Below are 17,084 nucleotides of genomic sequence, written 5' to 3' on the forward strand. Positions count from 1 at the left end.
ATTAAATTCTAAAGACATGTGAGTGAGGAAAAATAACTTTTGGACTTTCTCTGTGATTATAAACAAGAATAAAATGTTTATTACTGGTAACATCTTTGGGATCTTTTAAAAAAATGCATATTTTAATATATTTGATTTCAGAGAGGAAGGGAGAGGGAAAGAGAGATAGAAACATTAATGATGAGAGAGAATCATTGATAGGCTGCCTCCTACACATCCCACACTGGGGATCAAGCCTGCAACCCCTGCATGTGGATTCTGGGAGTTGAACCAGGACCTCCCATTTCATAGGTTGACGCTCAACCACTGAGCCACGTCAACCAGGCATCGCTGGGATCTGGAGAGAATAATTTCTCTCTGTGCCATACAAGTATAGGCTTCTCTATGACTTAGGAAAGGACAGAACGGAAGAGAGTCATATAACAATATAATCTTAGGAAGAAAAACTCTTTTAATCTCAAGGCTTTAACATTGTTCCAACAGTGATAAGGGAAGGGACAATGGATAGTCTAGGAGAGGAGAGGATTGTGGGAGTGCCATATCACTAAGCAGGAAGCTCTGTTCTCAAGGTGAATTCAGACAAACCAGAGACAGAGTTATGTGGGAAGCACGTAATGGAATTTTTAAGATAAAGCTCTAGTAACCACAGACTTATAGTGATCTGTTTGGGATCCTTTAGGGTTTATTCTCCAAAATAGAATATAGAGAAAGAACCCAATTTTTATGTTTTCATAACCAAAAGCTTTCTAAAACCTTCCAAGCTTTTACACCAAAAATAGTTTGGTAACTAACCAATAGGAGTTGCTGCACTTGATTGCAACAAGAAACAAAAGAGGCATCATATTAACTTTGAGTCATAATGTCAAAAGTTAAATTCTTTACTTTCCCTAAGCATTATTTCTTTTAGGGCCTCCTAGCTGTTTCTTTTAGTGCTTGATTACAACTGTGAAGTTACAGTTGTTTTTTGTTTTTGTTTTTTGTACACTGTATCCAAATGCCATGCTAGGTTAAGAATTTGGCAATGTGTCCAATCATTATGGTTTGTCATGGGAAATCCTGACCATTTCCTTTATGAAGCTTGGAAATATTACATTGTCCTGCCTCATCCCAATATGCCAATGTTGTAGGTTTAATCCCTCGTCAGGGCACATACAATAACCAACCAATGAATGCATAAATAACTGGAACAAGAAGTTGATCTCTCTCTCTCTCTCTCTCTCTCTCTCTCTCTCTCTCTCTCTCTCTCTCTCTCTCTCTCTCTCTCTCTTCCACACACACACACACACACACACACACACACACACACACACACATATACACACACACCAATAAATTAAAAGCTTTCAGACTCGCCATCTGCAGTGGAGTCACTGCCAAGATGCAGATTTTCGTGAAAACCCTCACGGGGAAGACCATCACTCTCGAGGTTGAACCCTCTGACACAACAGAAAATGTAAAAGCCAAGATCCAGGATAAGGAAGGAATTTCTCCTGATCAGCAAAGACTAATCTTTGCTGGCAAGCAACTGGGAGACGGACATACTTTGTCTGACTACAACATTCAAAAGGAGTCCACTCTCCATCTTGTGTTGAGACTTTGTGGTGTGCTCAGAAAAGGAAGAAGTCTTACACCACTTCCAAGAAGGATAAGCATAAGAGAAAGAAGGTTAAGCTGGCTGTCCTGAGATACTACCAAGTGGATGAGAATGGCAAAATTAGTTGCCTTTGTTGGGAGAGCCCTTCAAGTGAAGGCGGTACTAAAGTGTTTATGGCCAGCACTTCAACAGACATTATTGTGGCAAATGTTGTCCCACCTATTGCTTCTACAAACCAGACAAGTAATTGTGTATGGGTTCATAAAAGATGTGAACTAGTAAAAACAAGCAAATAAACAAAAAGGCCACCAGGAAATTCTAATTTGCAGACAGGGTTCGGAGTCACTGGACCAGACATTCTCAAAGACAACACTGCACCTTCTCCCTCAGGGAGAGGTGCTTCACCACAGCTCACTGGAAATGGCTGGCATTGAGTCCGACTCACTCTTATTTTAGATGTGCTATTCCAGCCTCACACTAGGTAACCAAAAGCTGGATTCATTAGGAAGAGACAGCAGTGTCCAATTTCTGTATTTTATCTTTCCCATTTCATGACACCCTATTTGAATGCAGCGGGTCCTTTATGACTCATTTGGAAAATAGAAGGAGAAAAAAATGGCTGTAGTTATTCCTGGACTAGTACCCATAGTCAGCATTTTCTGCACAGATGCAATTTGAAAATCATCTCTATCTTCAGCTCCTAAAATTCTAAGTTCTGAGTTTTAAAAGCTATTCAGCATAGGGAACTTATTTATCCTCCATATGTAAGGAAGCTCTAGGTGCCAGTGAGAGACTTTCACATAGACTGAGAAAATTAAAAATTTAAAAACTGAGAACATTAGCACTTTTTCATTAGACTGGAAAGGGGCTTTGGTCTGGGCTAAAGGGCGCTGGACAGGAATATCACGGCTGAATTCAGTCGTTAGATGGATCATCATTTATTCTTTCCCAAAATGTCACTTGAAATTGACAATGATATGGCTGTATTTTAATGAAGTGACTGTGTTTCCAGTTGGAAAGTCAAAATTACGTGTTAATTAACAAGGTTATCACTTTATATTTTCCTTTTATATAATGTCACAGCAGATGGCATTTACATTGGTTTCATTTGTTTGGAGGGTCTAAGAGGTGTAGGTCGGCTTTCCTGATGTATTGTATTAGGTCACTGATCACCTAGCTTGGGGGCCAGGGTGGAGATAGTTGCAGGCATTGCTTGTGAAAGGTCTTGAAGCAAGTCAATGAAATTTCTAGGATATCCTCCATGAGAAGGAGAGAGGGTCAAATGTGTAAGTTGATAAATGTTCACAACTAGCTGTTATCACTTTGTTGGTGATATTGGCAGATGCAAACGTGAGGAATTCAAGTGTTTTAAGGTTATCAGAAGAGACAAAGTTGGGTTCGATATGCCAGGGATAGATAAAGTGTGGATCTTAGAAGGTTTAAATGCTAACACATCTGTAGTTCATCATCCTCTCATTCCAAAGAATGGCCACCATGTGTTGTAGTGAGTCCTTTTAAAATGCCTTTTGGCCCCACTTGCTAAAGGGGGAGAGCAGCCCAGTGTCCCTATGATGCAGCTTCCCTAGTCACAGTTGATTGGACCAGAGGAGTACACGGGACCTAATCTGCATTAATCACATCCTCTCTCCTGGATATTGGGGATAGGGATGCAGAGTCTTTGGTTTAGCTTGTCTTGGGCACCAGAGCGAGTAGGTGATGCAGAGCTGGGGCTGGACTGCCATTTTCTACCGGGGAGATTCTGAAGCAAACAAAGCCAATCTTCAGAGAAAAGGAGATACTATTGAGCCTAGAAGAGATAAAGAAAACACCTTTAGTGCCCAGCGTTCACTTTCCATGTCAGGCCCCCCATCAAGACCTGGCTTTCCCGCAGCTTTGGTTCCAAAAGGTACTCCTGCATCTTTTCAATAAGCATCACTCCCTGGTGCTTGAAGTGGTTAGTTCGGGTGTCTATTCATTGCAAATAATTATCTCTGATGAAGATAGTGTTTTTCTCCACACAGAACATCTATGAAGGACATTAGGCCACATTTACTTGCAGATGTTTGCCTTCTTAAAATTTTGCTTGATTTATACACATTAGTTTTCTGGTGGGTAAACAGGCTGTTTAGTACAACAGATGTGGCAGGCTTTGTGAGCAAATGGGTCAAAAACAAATGCTAAGTGGCATGAAATCTTTGCAGCAACAGGCACACATTTTACTATGTATGTCCTAAACAAAAAGGCAAAGTCCAAACATGCAAAACCGTACGGTTGCGTTTTCTTTCTTTAACCAAATTAAGCCCTAATAATATAGCTAGACATGAAGGAGATATGCCCAGTAATTTAATGTCTCCATTATGAAAGGGCTTGAAAAGATGCTAAGAAGGATAGAATAATCAGTCCCATCAATTTTTAGCCCCCCTTTGCTTCAGTGTTAGACCCCTGACACCAATTATGTAAATTTGCTTACACAGTGCCTGGTTACTTTTGCATTGTAATTTAAATGTAGGTGTCTTATGAAGACAAAAAGACATGCATTGTCCTTTTCAAAATTTGAACTGATTCACTGATTTTGTTTCTGTCAAATTACCAGACAGCTGGAGAAACAGCTGGGCCAGTTACTGAATACCAACAAAAAAATTGTCAAGTTTGAATTACAATAGGGGTTTTCATTAGAATTTTATAGTATTGTTTAATAAATACAAAACACACTTTACTGGTACTTGGCTGCTTTCCTGTTTATGTTAGCAGATGTATTATGCAGATGGAATAAAATGTACTAGGAGTTGCTTGATTCACCGAGAGCAATCAGTCTGAATTCCTTTATTTTAAGGACTATAAAGTTAATTTTCCAGGAGGATCTTAAGAGCCCCTACCTGACCTGTCTTAGTTTCCTAGTGGCAGTATAATTTAGTGATCCTAGAGTTACTTGGGTTCAACAACTGGTTCTACTAGCTGTGTGACCTTTGGTAAATTACTTAAACTCTCTGTGCTTTAATGTTCTCATTTTCGAAGTGGAGGCAATAAAAGCACCTATTTTACTGGGTAGTTGTGAGGATTAAAGGAGTTGGATTATATGAAACACTTAATACAGTGCCTGACGTATAGTGTGTATCCTTAGCTATCATTACACTCCAGAATGCAAAATATTATATTTTCTTAAAGTTTCAGCCAATGGAACTAATTATTCTTATTAGTGCACTATCATTTTAAACCCAGTTAGGGACTCAAAATTAGAGGGGAAATATATATATATATATATCTATATCTATATATATATATATATATATATATATATATATATATATATATATATGTAAGGAGGGATATTGGGGGGATTCAGAGCTACTTACTCCAAAATGTGCTTCTATAGTATTCCGATTGTTTTGAACTAAAGGCAACTTTAGCTTCAGGCTCAAGAGAAAGTTGTGCCCCTCCCTTTAGCTAGACCCAGAAGAACTTGAATTAGAGCCTTGCCCATACTAAGAGATTCTCACTGATAATCTTTTTGACCCACCTATAGGACGGGAGAAATTTTTATTTACTTAATATCTGCTCTTCTTATCAGCCCCATTTGAAGCCTCCAAGGTGTGTTACCTCCTTCCTAGCTCAGGATGTCTTATATATCCCCATCCCCCCTTCTATCTCTGAGCTTCTTATGCATGTAGGGTCTCTGACTCTCATGTATGCGGGGTTCCCATACTTATGTATTAAGTTTGGTCATTTTCTGTTGTTAATCTGCCTCATGTCTATTTGATTATTAGACCAGCCAGAAGGACCTTCAGGATAGAGAAAAGTTTGTTCCTCTCCCACAATATAGAGCCAAACATGTTGCAAGCTGCCTTGAACTCAAAGTTCAGACTTCCTATTTCCTATGAGAGTCACATTCTTCCTAGTAGGTTGGTTGGATGACTGTCTTATCTTAGAACAGGGCCAGCATGTTCTCATTAACTGTAAGTGGACAAGGTCAAGGCAGGTACAAGGTGGACCCGGCTGTAGGTCCTGGGAAGAAATCCTGCCTCACTGATACACACCAGATGGGTGTGGAAATAGAAAGAGGAAGGGAGCCTCGGGAAGTGGTTGACACGAAGGAGGAATAATAGGAGTTAGAGACTTTTCCTAAGGCAGACATCACAGTCCTGGGTAATTTAGGAGAGGGAATATTCAGAAATCTAGACTGACAGGCTGTTATTGGATTTGGGCTATTGGAGATAGCAGCATCTGGAATGGGGGACTAGTAAGAACATATTAGACCCTTTCTCAGGGTAACTGATTTTTTAGTGTTATCAAGTAAAGGCAATCAATTGGAGGAACAAGAAAGAAACTCAGACACCAAAAGTGGGGCCAGATCTCAGAAACTGGAGGTAGTTCTGTGTCAGAATTGCAGCATGAGATCAAAACCAGCGATGGTGCATTATACTGGATGTTGGGATATAGACTGCTCCAGATGGTTATAGGGTTGGATGGAAACTTTTGGTCCAATGGGTCCACCTGCATGGATAAGAAGGAGGAAAAAAAAAAAAGCTGGAAAGGGGAGGGAGAAAGAACAGCAGGATGTGCATGAGGGTGTGAGGCAGTCCTTTAGGCGGTTTCTTTTGTCTTCTCAGCTTTTGAGAGGGTTAACTTGAAACACGCGTAGAGAGGGCAGGAGTCCAGAGGAAAACAAAGGCAGGTGGAATATAGGCAGGGGCAGACACGTTTGAGCAAGCCTAATCACAGGAGCCAACCAAGCAGAAATAATAAAATGCTTCTAGACTCAAGGGGGAGGCGGTGGGGATTTGGGAAAACCAGGGAGGGCCTGCAACAATGAAGTGAACTGGCACACAGAAACGGAAAGTTCAGCACAGGAACAGAGAAAGAACACACAGAAATGGGGGAAGTTCAGGTCTGTTGCTGGGCAAGAACAATTGAGGGAATTAATCAGGTGACAACACGGTAGACATAGAGCAGGCTTGTAGAGACTACAGGGCTTTAGGGGGCAGCCCATTATTGTCCCCCACCTCCCCGAGAGGGGAGTCTGAATCTGCTTGTAATAAAATTCCCAGTTTTGCTTAAATCTCCTGGTCCGCGGAGATCATTCTTTCGCGTTGGCATCGGCATTGTGAGACACAACTCCGGGGAAAACACCTCGACTCACCGTTGCGGTTATCACATTGAGTCACAGAAAGCATTAAACTTCTGGGCCTTCTCTCAGTGAAGGAAAGACAACATCTCTGAGTAATGGGTAGAAGAGAAAATAAAAAAGATCTATATGCCATACAGAAACCCTAGTTTTTTTCTGGAAATAAACACGAAGAGATTGGAAGTTTCCCCTTTCTCGCATCCTTAAAAAGCCTGCTTCTGTCGGCCAGTGTGACTCAATGGTTGAGCATTGGCCCATGAACCTGGAGATCATGGTTTGATTCCCGGTTAAGGCACATGTCCAAGTTGCAGGCTTAGTCCCCAATAGGTGGTGTACAGGAGGCAGCCGATCAGTGATTCTCTCTCATCATTGATGTTTCCATCTCTCTCTCTCTCTCCCTCCCTCTCTCTCTCTCTCTCTCTCTTTCTCTCTCTCTCTCTCTCTCTCTCTCCTTTCTCTCTCTCTTTCTCTCTCTCTCAAAAACCACAACAACAACAACAAAACACACAACAAAACAACCAACCAATTAACCAAATAAAAAACCCTGCTTCCTATCATGGAAGAAAGAGCTAGGCTTACTTAGCATGACATAAAAATCTAATCTGAAAAATCGTGTTTTGTGATGATCAGATTAGGGGGGAAGAAAGGCTTTTGAAATCAGAATTGCACCAGTTGCAGAGGAAAATGATCTTCTGTGAGACTTGGATGCTGGTCAAATCTCTTTGTGGTTGCTCTTGGATTAATAAGCCTCTGTACCGATCATCATCATAACAATTTCTTGTTGAAGAAAAAAACAAACTTTCATATCAACAATTTTAATCTTTTGTCTAACTTATGTAAGTAGATAAGCTGAGTCCATGGGAATCAGAGACTTCTTTTAAAGGGAGTTTGGCATTTAATTAGCATTTGTTGAATGAATGAGATACTCAGCATGCATTAAAAGATGATGATGTAAGAAAGAAAGATGATGACAATGACAATGGTTGGAAATGAAGGAGAAGAAAAGGGAAAAGGACAGAGAAAGGCAATAAACAGCTGTAGTTCTACAGCAATTGGCTGACCAATTACCGCTGCTGAAGCAACCATAAAGCACAATTTTTAATGACTCAAAGGCTGGTTCTCCAGTGTCGTCTTAGATTTTTCCTTCTACTGATTGCCTTTTATCCATGCACTTAATGTTAATTAATTCATAGAGAAGATGAAGGCATGAAAGATCAATATTAGTTAAACATTTCCAGTGTTTTCTTTCTGCAAGGGCTTATCTCATTTTATTCTTATAGCAACTCTATGAAAGAGAGACCTTTATTATCTCTGTTTTGCAAATGCCATGCCAAGGTTTAGCAATATCCTTAAGGTTACACAGCTAACACAGAGTAGAGCAAGAATTTCAACCAGAGGTTGCTGGAACCTAGAGCCTGTGTTCTTACTTATTATGTTCTTCTGATTCTAAGCTACTCGGGCTACCAACTTATTTCCAGTCACTGTAAATGTTCCTAGTGCTTTATTCTTGACAAATGCTTCCAAACTTCTTCTTCTCTTCCTTCTTTGATGTATAAAAGTGTGCTGCATTGGTTTACTATAATACTTTTTTATTATCTAAAGTTTTACATATGTTTTCTTTTTCCCCTGATTGATAGCACCCCCTCCCCCCTGCAAACCCCCTCAGCCCCAGTGTCTGTGTCAATTGATTATGCTAATATGCATGCATACAAGTCCTTTGGTTGCTCTCTAACCCACCCACCTCCCCTGCCATTTGTCTCTGGATCTATTTTTTGTTTATCAAATTATATTGACATTATATCCCACATATGAGTGAGATCATGTGATATTTATCTTTCTCCGACTGGCTTATTTCGCTTAGCATAATGCTCGCTAAGTCCATCCATTCTGTTGCCAATGGTAAGAGTTTTTTTTTTTTTTTTTTTTTTTTTTTTTTTTTTTTTTTTTTTTTTAATAGCAGCATAGTATTATTGATAAATTGTGTAAATGTACTACAGGTTTTTAATCCACTCATCTGTTGATGGACATTTAAGCTGTTTCTAAATCTTAGCTGTTGTAAATTGTGCTGCTATGGATATAGGGGTGCATATATTCTTTCTGATTAGTGTTTCTGATGTCCTGGGATATATTCCTAGAAGTGGGATTACTGGGTCAAATGGGAGTTCCATTTTTACTTTTTTGAGGAAACTCCATACTGTTTTCCACAGTGGCTGCACCAGTCAGCATTCCCACCAGCAGTGCATAGGGTTCCTTTTTCTTCACATCCTTTTCAGCACTTGTTGTTTGTTGATTTGCTGATGATAGCCATTCTGACAGGTGTGAGATGGTACCTCATTGTTGTTTTGATTTGCATCTCTTGGATGATTAGTGACTTTGAGCATGTTTTCATATGTCTCTGGGCCTTCTATATGTCTTCTTTGGAAAAGTGTCTATTTAGGTCCTTTGCCCATTTTTATTTATTTATTATTGGATCGTTTATCTTCCTTTTGTTAAATTATATGAATTCTCTTCAAAATTTTGGAGATTAAACATTTATCTGAAATATCATTGGCAACCATGCAGTGGGCTTTTTTGTTGTTGTTTTGTTGATGGTTTCTTCTGTTGTGTAGAAGCTTCTTATTTTGATGTAGTCTCATTCATTTATTTTCTCCTTAGTCTCCATTTTCTTTCTGTATCTTCTGAGTTCTTAAGCCTCAAGCTGCCTCTGTGCTGCAATGTTTAAGATTAGTGTTTATTTTTTATCAAAGTGAAACACACACATAGTTTAGGAGTCAAATAGTTCTCTAAAAGGCATACTACAGAAAACAGGGATTCCCTAGGCCCCAATCTAAGATGATACACAAACTGGAGAACCAGCCTCTGAGTCATTGAAAACTGTGCATTATGGTTGCTTCAGTCAGGGAATGTGGCCATTATCCATTCTTGAACAAACTACTTAGAAAAAAACAAAAACAAAAACTTACCTTCCAGGATGTGAATTAAAAAACAAACAAATAAAACCCCCCAGGAATGATAATTCGAGGTTAAAAGGACTGGTGGTAAGCACTGAACCCAATTGAATACAGAAGTGAGACTAAACAAATGAAGGAAATATATTTGCCTAAAGCTGTAAATACTATAAACCCTGACAAAACAGAAACAATATAAGCCACAAAAATTGAGAGTTGAGGTGCGGAGGATAGGAGGGAGTATAATGATGTTAATTATCTCATTTTGCAGAGTAAGTAGTTAATTGACACTCATAATCAAGAAATATGAGGAGGAAAAAGAACAATGGGCTGTTCTGATTTCCTCTTGTGTGTGTGTGTGTGTGTGTGTGTGTATATATATATATATTTTGCCTATGTTCTTTGGGCTATTTCTCATATCTTTGCTGCCTTTCCCCTTTATATCATTTTTAAAAACACTGTGCATTGAATATTAATGTATATAAACTGAATACTTAATAAGTGTTATTGAAGTAATTTTACAGATTGTCTGGGACTGTAAATTCTAGGAGGACTGGGAATATGATTCATTCATCTTTGAATTTTCTCAGCACCTGGCACAGGGACTTGCATATAGTAGACTGTCAATAATTTTTTTGAATAAATGAATTAGTTTGCTTTGTTTTGTATACATTTTGTTCCTAGAATAATGGTTGAAGATTAGCTGGAAATATAAAGTGAACCGTATTTGGAGAATATAATAAGGCCTGTCAGTGACATCTGAGAGACCTATTATAAATGCTTCTGATGCCTAGTTAAAGACTCTGTATTGTTTTCAAAATGCATTTTTACTCCAGCAATTAAGCTCATCTTGATCTAATTTAATCATTCACATTGCTATAAAAATGAGTATTTCCAAATGCAGGTCTGATACAGTCACTTCTCTGCTTTAAGAAGTCCAATCCCCACCACCACCCCATTGATACAACAGAGTCCATATTCTTTAGTATGGCATTGAAGGTCCTATATGATCTGGCCTCAGTTCATTTCTTCTCAGCCAATGCATCCCACATGTTATATCTATCCAGGATTACCTGCAATTTCTGAAACATGCTATAGACATCTGTGCTTCTATGCTTTTCTTATTCTGTTTGCTCTACTTAAAATGTCACTCCTCAAAAAAAAGTCACTCATCCTATATCATTCCCTTGCTGTTTGCATCAATCATGATACTACTCCATTTCTGAGGGCCCAACTCAAATGCTTTTTCTGCAAGGCTTTGCTGTCTCCCATGCTTAAGTAATGATACCATCTGTGCGTCAGTAGTACTTTGCTCATGTTTCATATATTGTATTATAGCTAATTGTACACACATCTAACACTCTCTCCTAGATTGTTGACTTTGTGGGTTTGTATATTTCCTTTTCTTATATTCTTTGGGCTATGTCTTATGTAGTCTGGAAAGCTGTCACAGAGTATGGGCCTACCACATAGTAAACGCTCAACAAATGTTTGTAGTTTGCACTTATATTTCCATATAAAAATACTTCTAAGTGTAACAGGGCTAAATTGAAAATCCTAAAGGTTGATAGATGGTAGAAAAGCTGTCTCTTACACTGCAGGTGTTTTTATGTCCTGGTTAAAGAGAAAATAAACATTTCTTCAGAGGCCAATTGTTTTGGGAAAACAATGTGAATTATTTATTCAAACAATACATACACGTACTACTCTTGGAAAATTATAACGTAACCATTAACCTTAATGTAGATGCTTTGGTCTGAGAAGCAGAGTGTTCCATTTGGATAGGCAAATTTTTGTGTGTGGAACATAAGCCTTGCTTCTACAGACATCGACGCAGAAGAGAAAAGAATGGTTTCTGCTTTCTAGATTTACACCAAATCTATAAGGTGTGTGAGTGTGTGTGTGTGTGTGTGTGTGTGTGTGTGTGTGTGTGTATTGTTGTTTCTGTGAAGATGTGCATCTCCTTGTTTGAGTTCTTGCTCTTAGGAGAACAGAAGCTGAGATATAAAAGATGCAAGAAAGCAAAGACTGTCATGATCCTCACTGCTTATCAGAGAAATAATTATGCAAAGAGACTGGACTGATTTGGTGATGTTCCATTTGGACCTCCATGTTAAGACTGAATAATTCAGTCTTTGTGAGAAATGTGCCCATGTTGGATTGTTACGTTCTAAGGTGATAGCCCAGTTGGGTCAGAGGTCAAGGTCACACTCCTGGAGATGGAGGGTGGTTGTCCTCTAAAGGGGTAGATATTCCCATGGTCAGTCTTCCTAGAGACAGGCAGCATCTGGGACAGAAAATAGGGCTTTGAAAGTGGACTTTAAACTGGGCAAGGAGAGTTTTTTTCTTCTCAGATTCACAGTGGTTGGACCTGGATGCCCAAGACACCATCAGCGGAACTCTTGATGGAAGGGGAGCTATCTTTAGCCATATGGACTCAGGCTAAAAGTCAATACGAAGGCAGGCCTGTGTCTAGTCCATAAGTACTTTGAGAGTAGCCATATGACACCCGCAGAGTACTCTGGATTATTTTTCCTTTCTAATAGTGTTACATAAAATAGTGATTGTAACTGTGCTTGGAGGGGAAGGGACATTTTTTTGTGATGTCCTGGTGAAGAGAGGGCAGTGCCCTTCTTGCTGAATCTCAAGGCAATGCTGGAGGTTGCATTGGCTGGAGAGACCTCAGTGTCCTCCAACATCACTGTATGGGACACCTGAAGCAGAGACAGGGGCAGTTCAGTTCTTTCAGGCATATATGGGTAACAGTTCCTCCCCTGGGGACTCCTCCATCTGCAGAAGTGAGGGAAACTCTAAAGGGAGCTCACATCCTGATAATTTGGAAGATAGAAGCTCAGAGTCATTGTACTTGGAACTTTTAAATATGACCTCCTTTATATTAAAAAACTCATTAAATCTATGACACTGATTTTCAAGGGTACATGAAACTGAACAAACTTTTACTGAACAAACTCTTTCTTCTATCTTGGGCAATCCACACAATAGACTTGAGAAAAACCAAGGTAAACAAAGTATTTCTCATTTTGATTTTATATGAACTCTTTCTTTTTAGTTCCCCTTAGACTTCTGCCTTTTGTTAGTTCCCTTTGAGTCTTTTTAAAAAAAAAAAAATCTTTATTGTTCAGATTATTACAATTGTTCCTCTTTTCTCCTCCCCATAGCTCCCCTACACCAGATTCCCACCCCACCCTCTGCCTTTACCTTCCCCCACCCCACCCCACTGTCCTCACCCATAGGTGTATGATTTTTGTTCATCTCTTCCTGCCCCCCTACTCCTCTCCCCTCCCCTGAGAATTGTAAGTCCACTCCCTTTCTATGTCCCTGATTCTATTATATTCACCAGTTTATTCTGTTCATCGGATTTTTTATTATCTTGATTTTTAGATTCACTTGCTGATATGTATTTGTTGTTCATAATGTTTATCTTTATTTTATTCTTCTTCTTCCTCTTCTTAAAGAATACCTTTCAGCATTTCCTATAATACTGGTTTGGTGGTGATGAAATCCTTTAGCTTTATCTTATCTGTGAAGTTCTTTATCTGCCCTTCAATTCTGATTGATAGCTTTGCTGGGTAATCTTGGTTGTAAGTTCTTACTATTCATCACTTTGAATATTTCTTGCCACTCCCATCTGGCCTGCATAATTTATTTCTTTCTTCCTTCCTTTCTTTCTTTCTTTCTTTTTTTTTCTTTCTTTCTTTCTGTCTTTCTTTCTTTCTTTCTTAATATATTTTATTGATTTTTTAGAGAGGAAGGGAAAGGGATAGAGAGCCAGAAACATCGAAGAGAGAGAAACATCAATCAGCTGCCTCCTGCACACCTCCCACCGGGGATGTGCCCACAACCAAGGCACATGCCCCTGACTGGAATCGAACCTGAGACCCTTCAGTCCACAGGCCGACGCTCTATCTACCAAGCCAAACCGGTTAGGCTGGCCTGCATAGTTTCTGTTGAGAAATCAGCTGACAATCATATGGGTTCTTCCTTATAGGTAACTGTTTTTCTCTTGCTGCTTTCAAGATTCTTTGTCTTTTGCCCTTGGCATTTTAATTATGATGTGTCTTGGTGTGGTCCTCTTTGGATTCCTTTTGTTTGGGGTTCTCTGTGCTTCCTGAACTTGTAAGTATATTTCTTTCACCAAGTAGGGGAAAATTTCTATAATTATTTCTTCAAATAGATTTTCAGTATCTTTCTCTCTTCTTCTGGCACCCCCATAATTCAGATGTTGGTATGCTTGAAGTTGTCCCAGAGGCTCCTTACACTATCTTCATATTTTTGGATTCTTTTTTCTTTTTGCTTTTCTGGTTGGGTGTTTTTTGGTTCCTCATATTTCAAATCTTTGACTTGATTCTTGGGATCCTCTAGTCTGCTGTCGGATCTCTGTATATTATTTTTTATTTCAGTCAGTGTATGTTTAATTTCTAGTTGGTCTTTTTTCATAACCTCCAGGGTTTCACTAAATTTATTGGTCTTTCCTAGGAAATTCTTGAAAAACTTATAACCGTGGTTTTGAACTCTATATCCAGTATTTTGCTTTCATCCATTTCTTTCATTTGTGACCTGTTTCTTTGTCTCTGCATTTTGGTTGCTTTCCTTTTGATAGAGTGGCTTAGTGTGCTAGTTGTCCTATAGGGCCCAGTGGCTAGGCCTCCCCAATTACCCAAGGTGGACACTCTTGGTGCACCCCTTTGTGGGCTGTGTGCACAGTCCTGTTGTAGTTAAGCCTTGATTGTTGTTGGTATCACTGGAAGAAATTGATCTCCAGGACAATTGGCTGTGAGGATCAGCTGTGTCTATGATGGGAACTTCTGTGCTGACTTGCTTCAGTGGGGCTTTGGTGTTAACTGAGTCTGCCTCCTGAGTGTGTCCCTTATAGATCTGAGGAGTTGTAATCTGGATGGTCCTACCCTACATACACTGGCTCTTGGATCTCCAAGGAGGTGCTAATTTAGCCTCTGCCTGAGGCCACCCAGTAGGAGCTTTGGAGAGATCTGCAGATTCTTCTTTTTTGTTTGAGTTTTGGAGGTGCCCAGATGAGACCCAGGTGTGAAGCAGTGCAAGAGGCTGTAATGCCTTGGGCCTTCTTTTGGATATTCTGAGACTCACTGACTCAGCTACAGTTTATTAGATAAGTTTAGATTTCAAAGGATCCCACCATTTATATGCAAAAGCCTCTGCGCACAGTTTGGATGGGGCTGAGTCTCAGGGCAGAGCAAACAGCAATGGCTTCCTGTCAGTCCTGCCCAATCTCAATGTCCCTTGGTAATTGCTGCAAGCACCTCTGAGAGAAAACCACCCTTGAGTTCTGCCTGCTGCCAGACAGCCCAGTTTCTCCCCAAATGAGTCTGGGTCCCCAGAATCTCACCGGGAACTGGAGTTCAGAGCAGTTGGGAATTTTTGTCTCCCTCTCACTTAAAAAAGACAGCCACGTACTCAGTTGCCAGTCCTCTCGGTGCGCCCCTCTGTACCTCTGCCTTTACTTCCGCAGCTCCTCTGAGTCTCAGTGAGCTTTTCTCTAGAATTTCCAATCAGCCAGCCTTCCTGTGGTTCTGGATGATGTCCCTTTTGTCTTTTAGTTGTAGTTTTGAAGTTGTTGTATGAGTCAGCAAATTCAGCTGTTTACCTATGCCACCATCTTGGTTACTCTCTCCCTTTGAGTCTTGTAGAGAAATACATTTAACCAGAAACTGATTGATTATTGCTTTTCTCCCATTATTTGTCCATCCTCTGTCTCCTTCATGAAATTTTCTGTATCAGAGAGTAAGGGAGAGTTTGAAGCTTTTTATGGCTATTATGTAAGAGCATGGATGAGTATCTAACTGGTTTTTCAATAAGGTGAGCATTTAAACTAACATGATTTTCTTAGGTTGAGCAGGAATGTTTCTTTTAAAAATATTTTTATTGATTTCAGAGAGGGAGAGACAGAAATAGAAACATCAATGATCAGAGAGAATAATTGATTGGTGGCCTCCACCCCTTATTGGGGATCGAGCCTGCAACCTGGGCATGTGCCCTTGAGCAGAATCAAACCCAGGGCCCTTCAGTCCACAGGCTGATGTTCTATCCACTGAGCCAAACCAGCTAGGGCAGGGATGGTTCCTCATGCACTGGCATAGCAGCCACAATCTAATCGATGTTGAATGCATCTATGGTCATAATTTGGAAAAATGTTGCATTCAGTTCCTTAGAGCTTTTCTGGATTCATGGTGCTTTGTGTTTTTATTCTAACAGCTGCTTATTTGCATAAACTGTTAAAGACACTTCCCTACTATCACTGGGATATTTACCCCTCTAGCTTCTGGGATATTTATTCTTACTCTTATGGATTCTTTAATAAACATCATCTATAACATCTTTTCTTTCAACAAAAGTTCTGCCTAGCTGAAACCTCATTATCTTCTTTCAACTACACAACAAAACTAAGCTTTGTACCATATTTCCTTGGCATATCAATAACTTCATTAATCTCCAGGACTTTCCTGAATTTCTCTTAGTTTTTTTTTTTTTTACAGATCTTTAGATACTGTAAAGCAATTATCAATTCCATTTGCTTTATTTAACAAACACATATTGGGTACCTATTATGTTGCAGGCATCAGGTTACCTGTTTGAGCTAGAGTAGAGGAGCTCACACTTGGTTTTATGGCTTGATTCAGCGGTTCTTAACTGACACTGTATTGAAAAGAGGAACACCCTCCTATGCCTATTAAATGCTACAGGGAGAATGCAACTAATTAAGAAAGCAATCCAGGTTACTGAGGTGATAACAAAACAAAAAAATAAAAATAAAAATAAAATAAAGGGGGGGGGGGTTTAAAGCAAATAAATTGGGAGAAATACTGAATCCAAAGACACTTAGGAAGAAGCATACTTTAAAGGTTGGATTTTTTTTTTTAGGACGATATAAGGTTTCATTTTGTTATGTGTATAAATAAACAAGAACAAGTTAAATGAAAATAATAGGAAACTGCCTATTTCATTATTTTTACATCAACATATTGATCACAGCATTAATGTTCTGTGTTGATATGATTCTTTTATAGCATTTCCTCCCATCAAAAAATGTCGAGGGAGAGTATTATCTGTTAGTGAAGTTTTCATAAGTAACATGAGGGTTTTTTTTAGATGTGGGGTTCCCGAGGGCAGGAGACGATTTTTTCTTTGCGTTTTGTTGAAGAAGTTGAAGGCGTAATTCTGGTTCTAGAGGTGCAAGGAATCGACTAAGCCATCGCTCCCCCTGCTCCATACTGGCTGAAGGAGGACACCCCGGTCTCCTTTTGTTTTCTGAAAATAAAAGGAAGGAGGCAGAGGGTGTTAAGAGTGAAGGGCTTTCTAGGCGTTAAACCTGGGTGCTTAAGACTATCCACGAACCCTCCAGCTTCTACTTACTTCAGTAGCTCCT

At 39.5% G+C, this 17,084-nt stretch overlaps 1 pseudogene across 1 annotated transcript; it reads left to right on the forward strand.

Moving 5' to 3' along the window:
• Positions 1-1,362: 1,362 nt before the first annotated feature.
• On the forward strand, positions 1,363-1,841 carry LOC311617994 (ubiquitin-ribosomal protein eS31 fusion protein-like; annotated as a pseudogene). The gene has a single exon. The product of its transcript is annotated as a ubiquitin-ribosomal protein eS31 fusion protein-like (transcript).
• Positions 1,842-17,084: the final 15,243 nt, after the last annotated feature.

This window comes from Pipistrellus hanaki (genome assembly GCF_964339955.1).
Source record: "Pipistrellus hanaki genome assembly, chromosome: 1".
Classification (NCBI taxonomy): domain Eukaryota; kingdom Metazoa; phylum Chordata; class Mammalia; order Chiroptera; family Vespertilionidae; genus Pipistrellus; species Pipistrellus hanaki.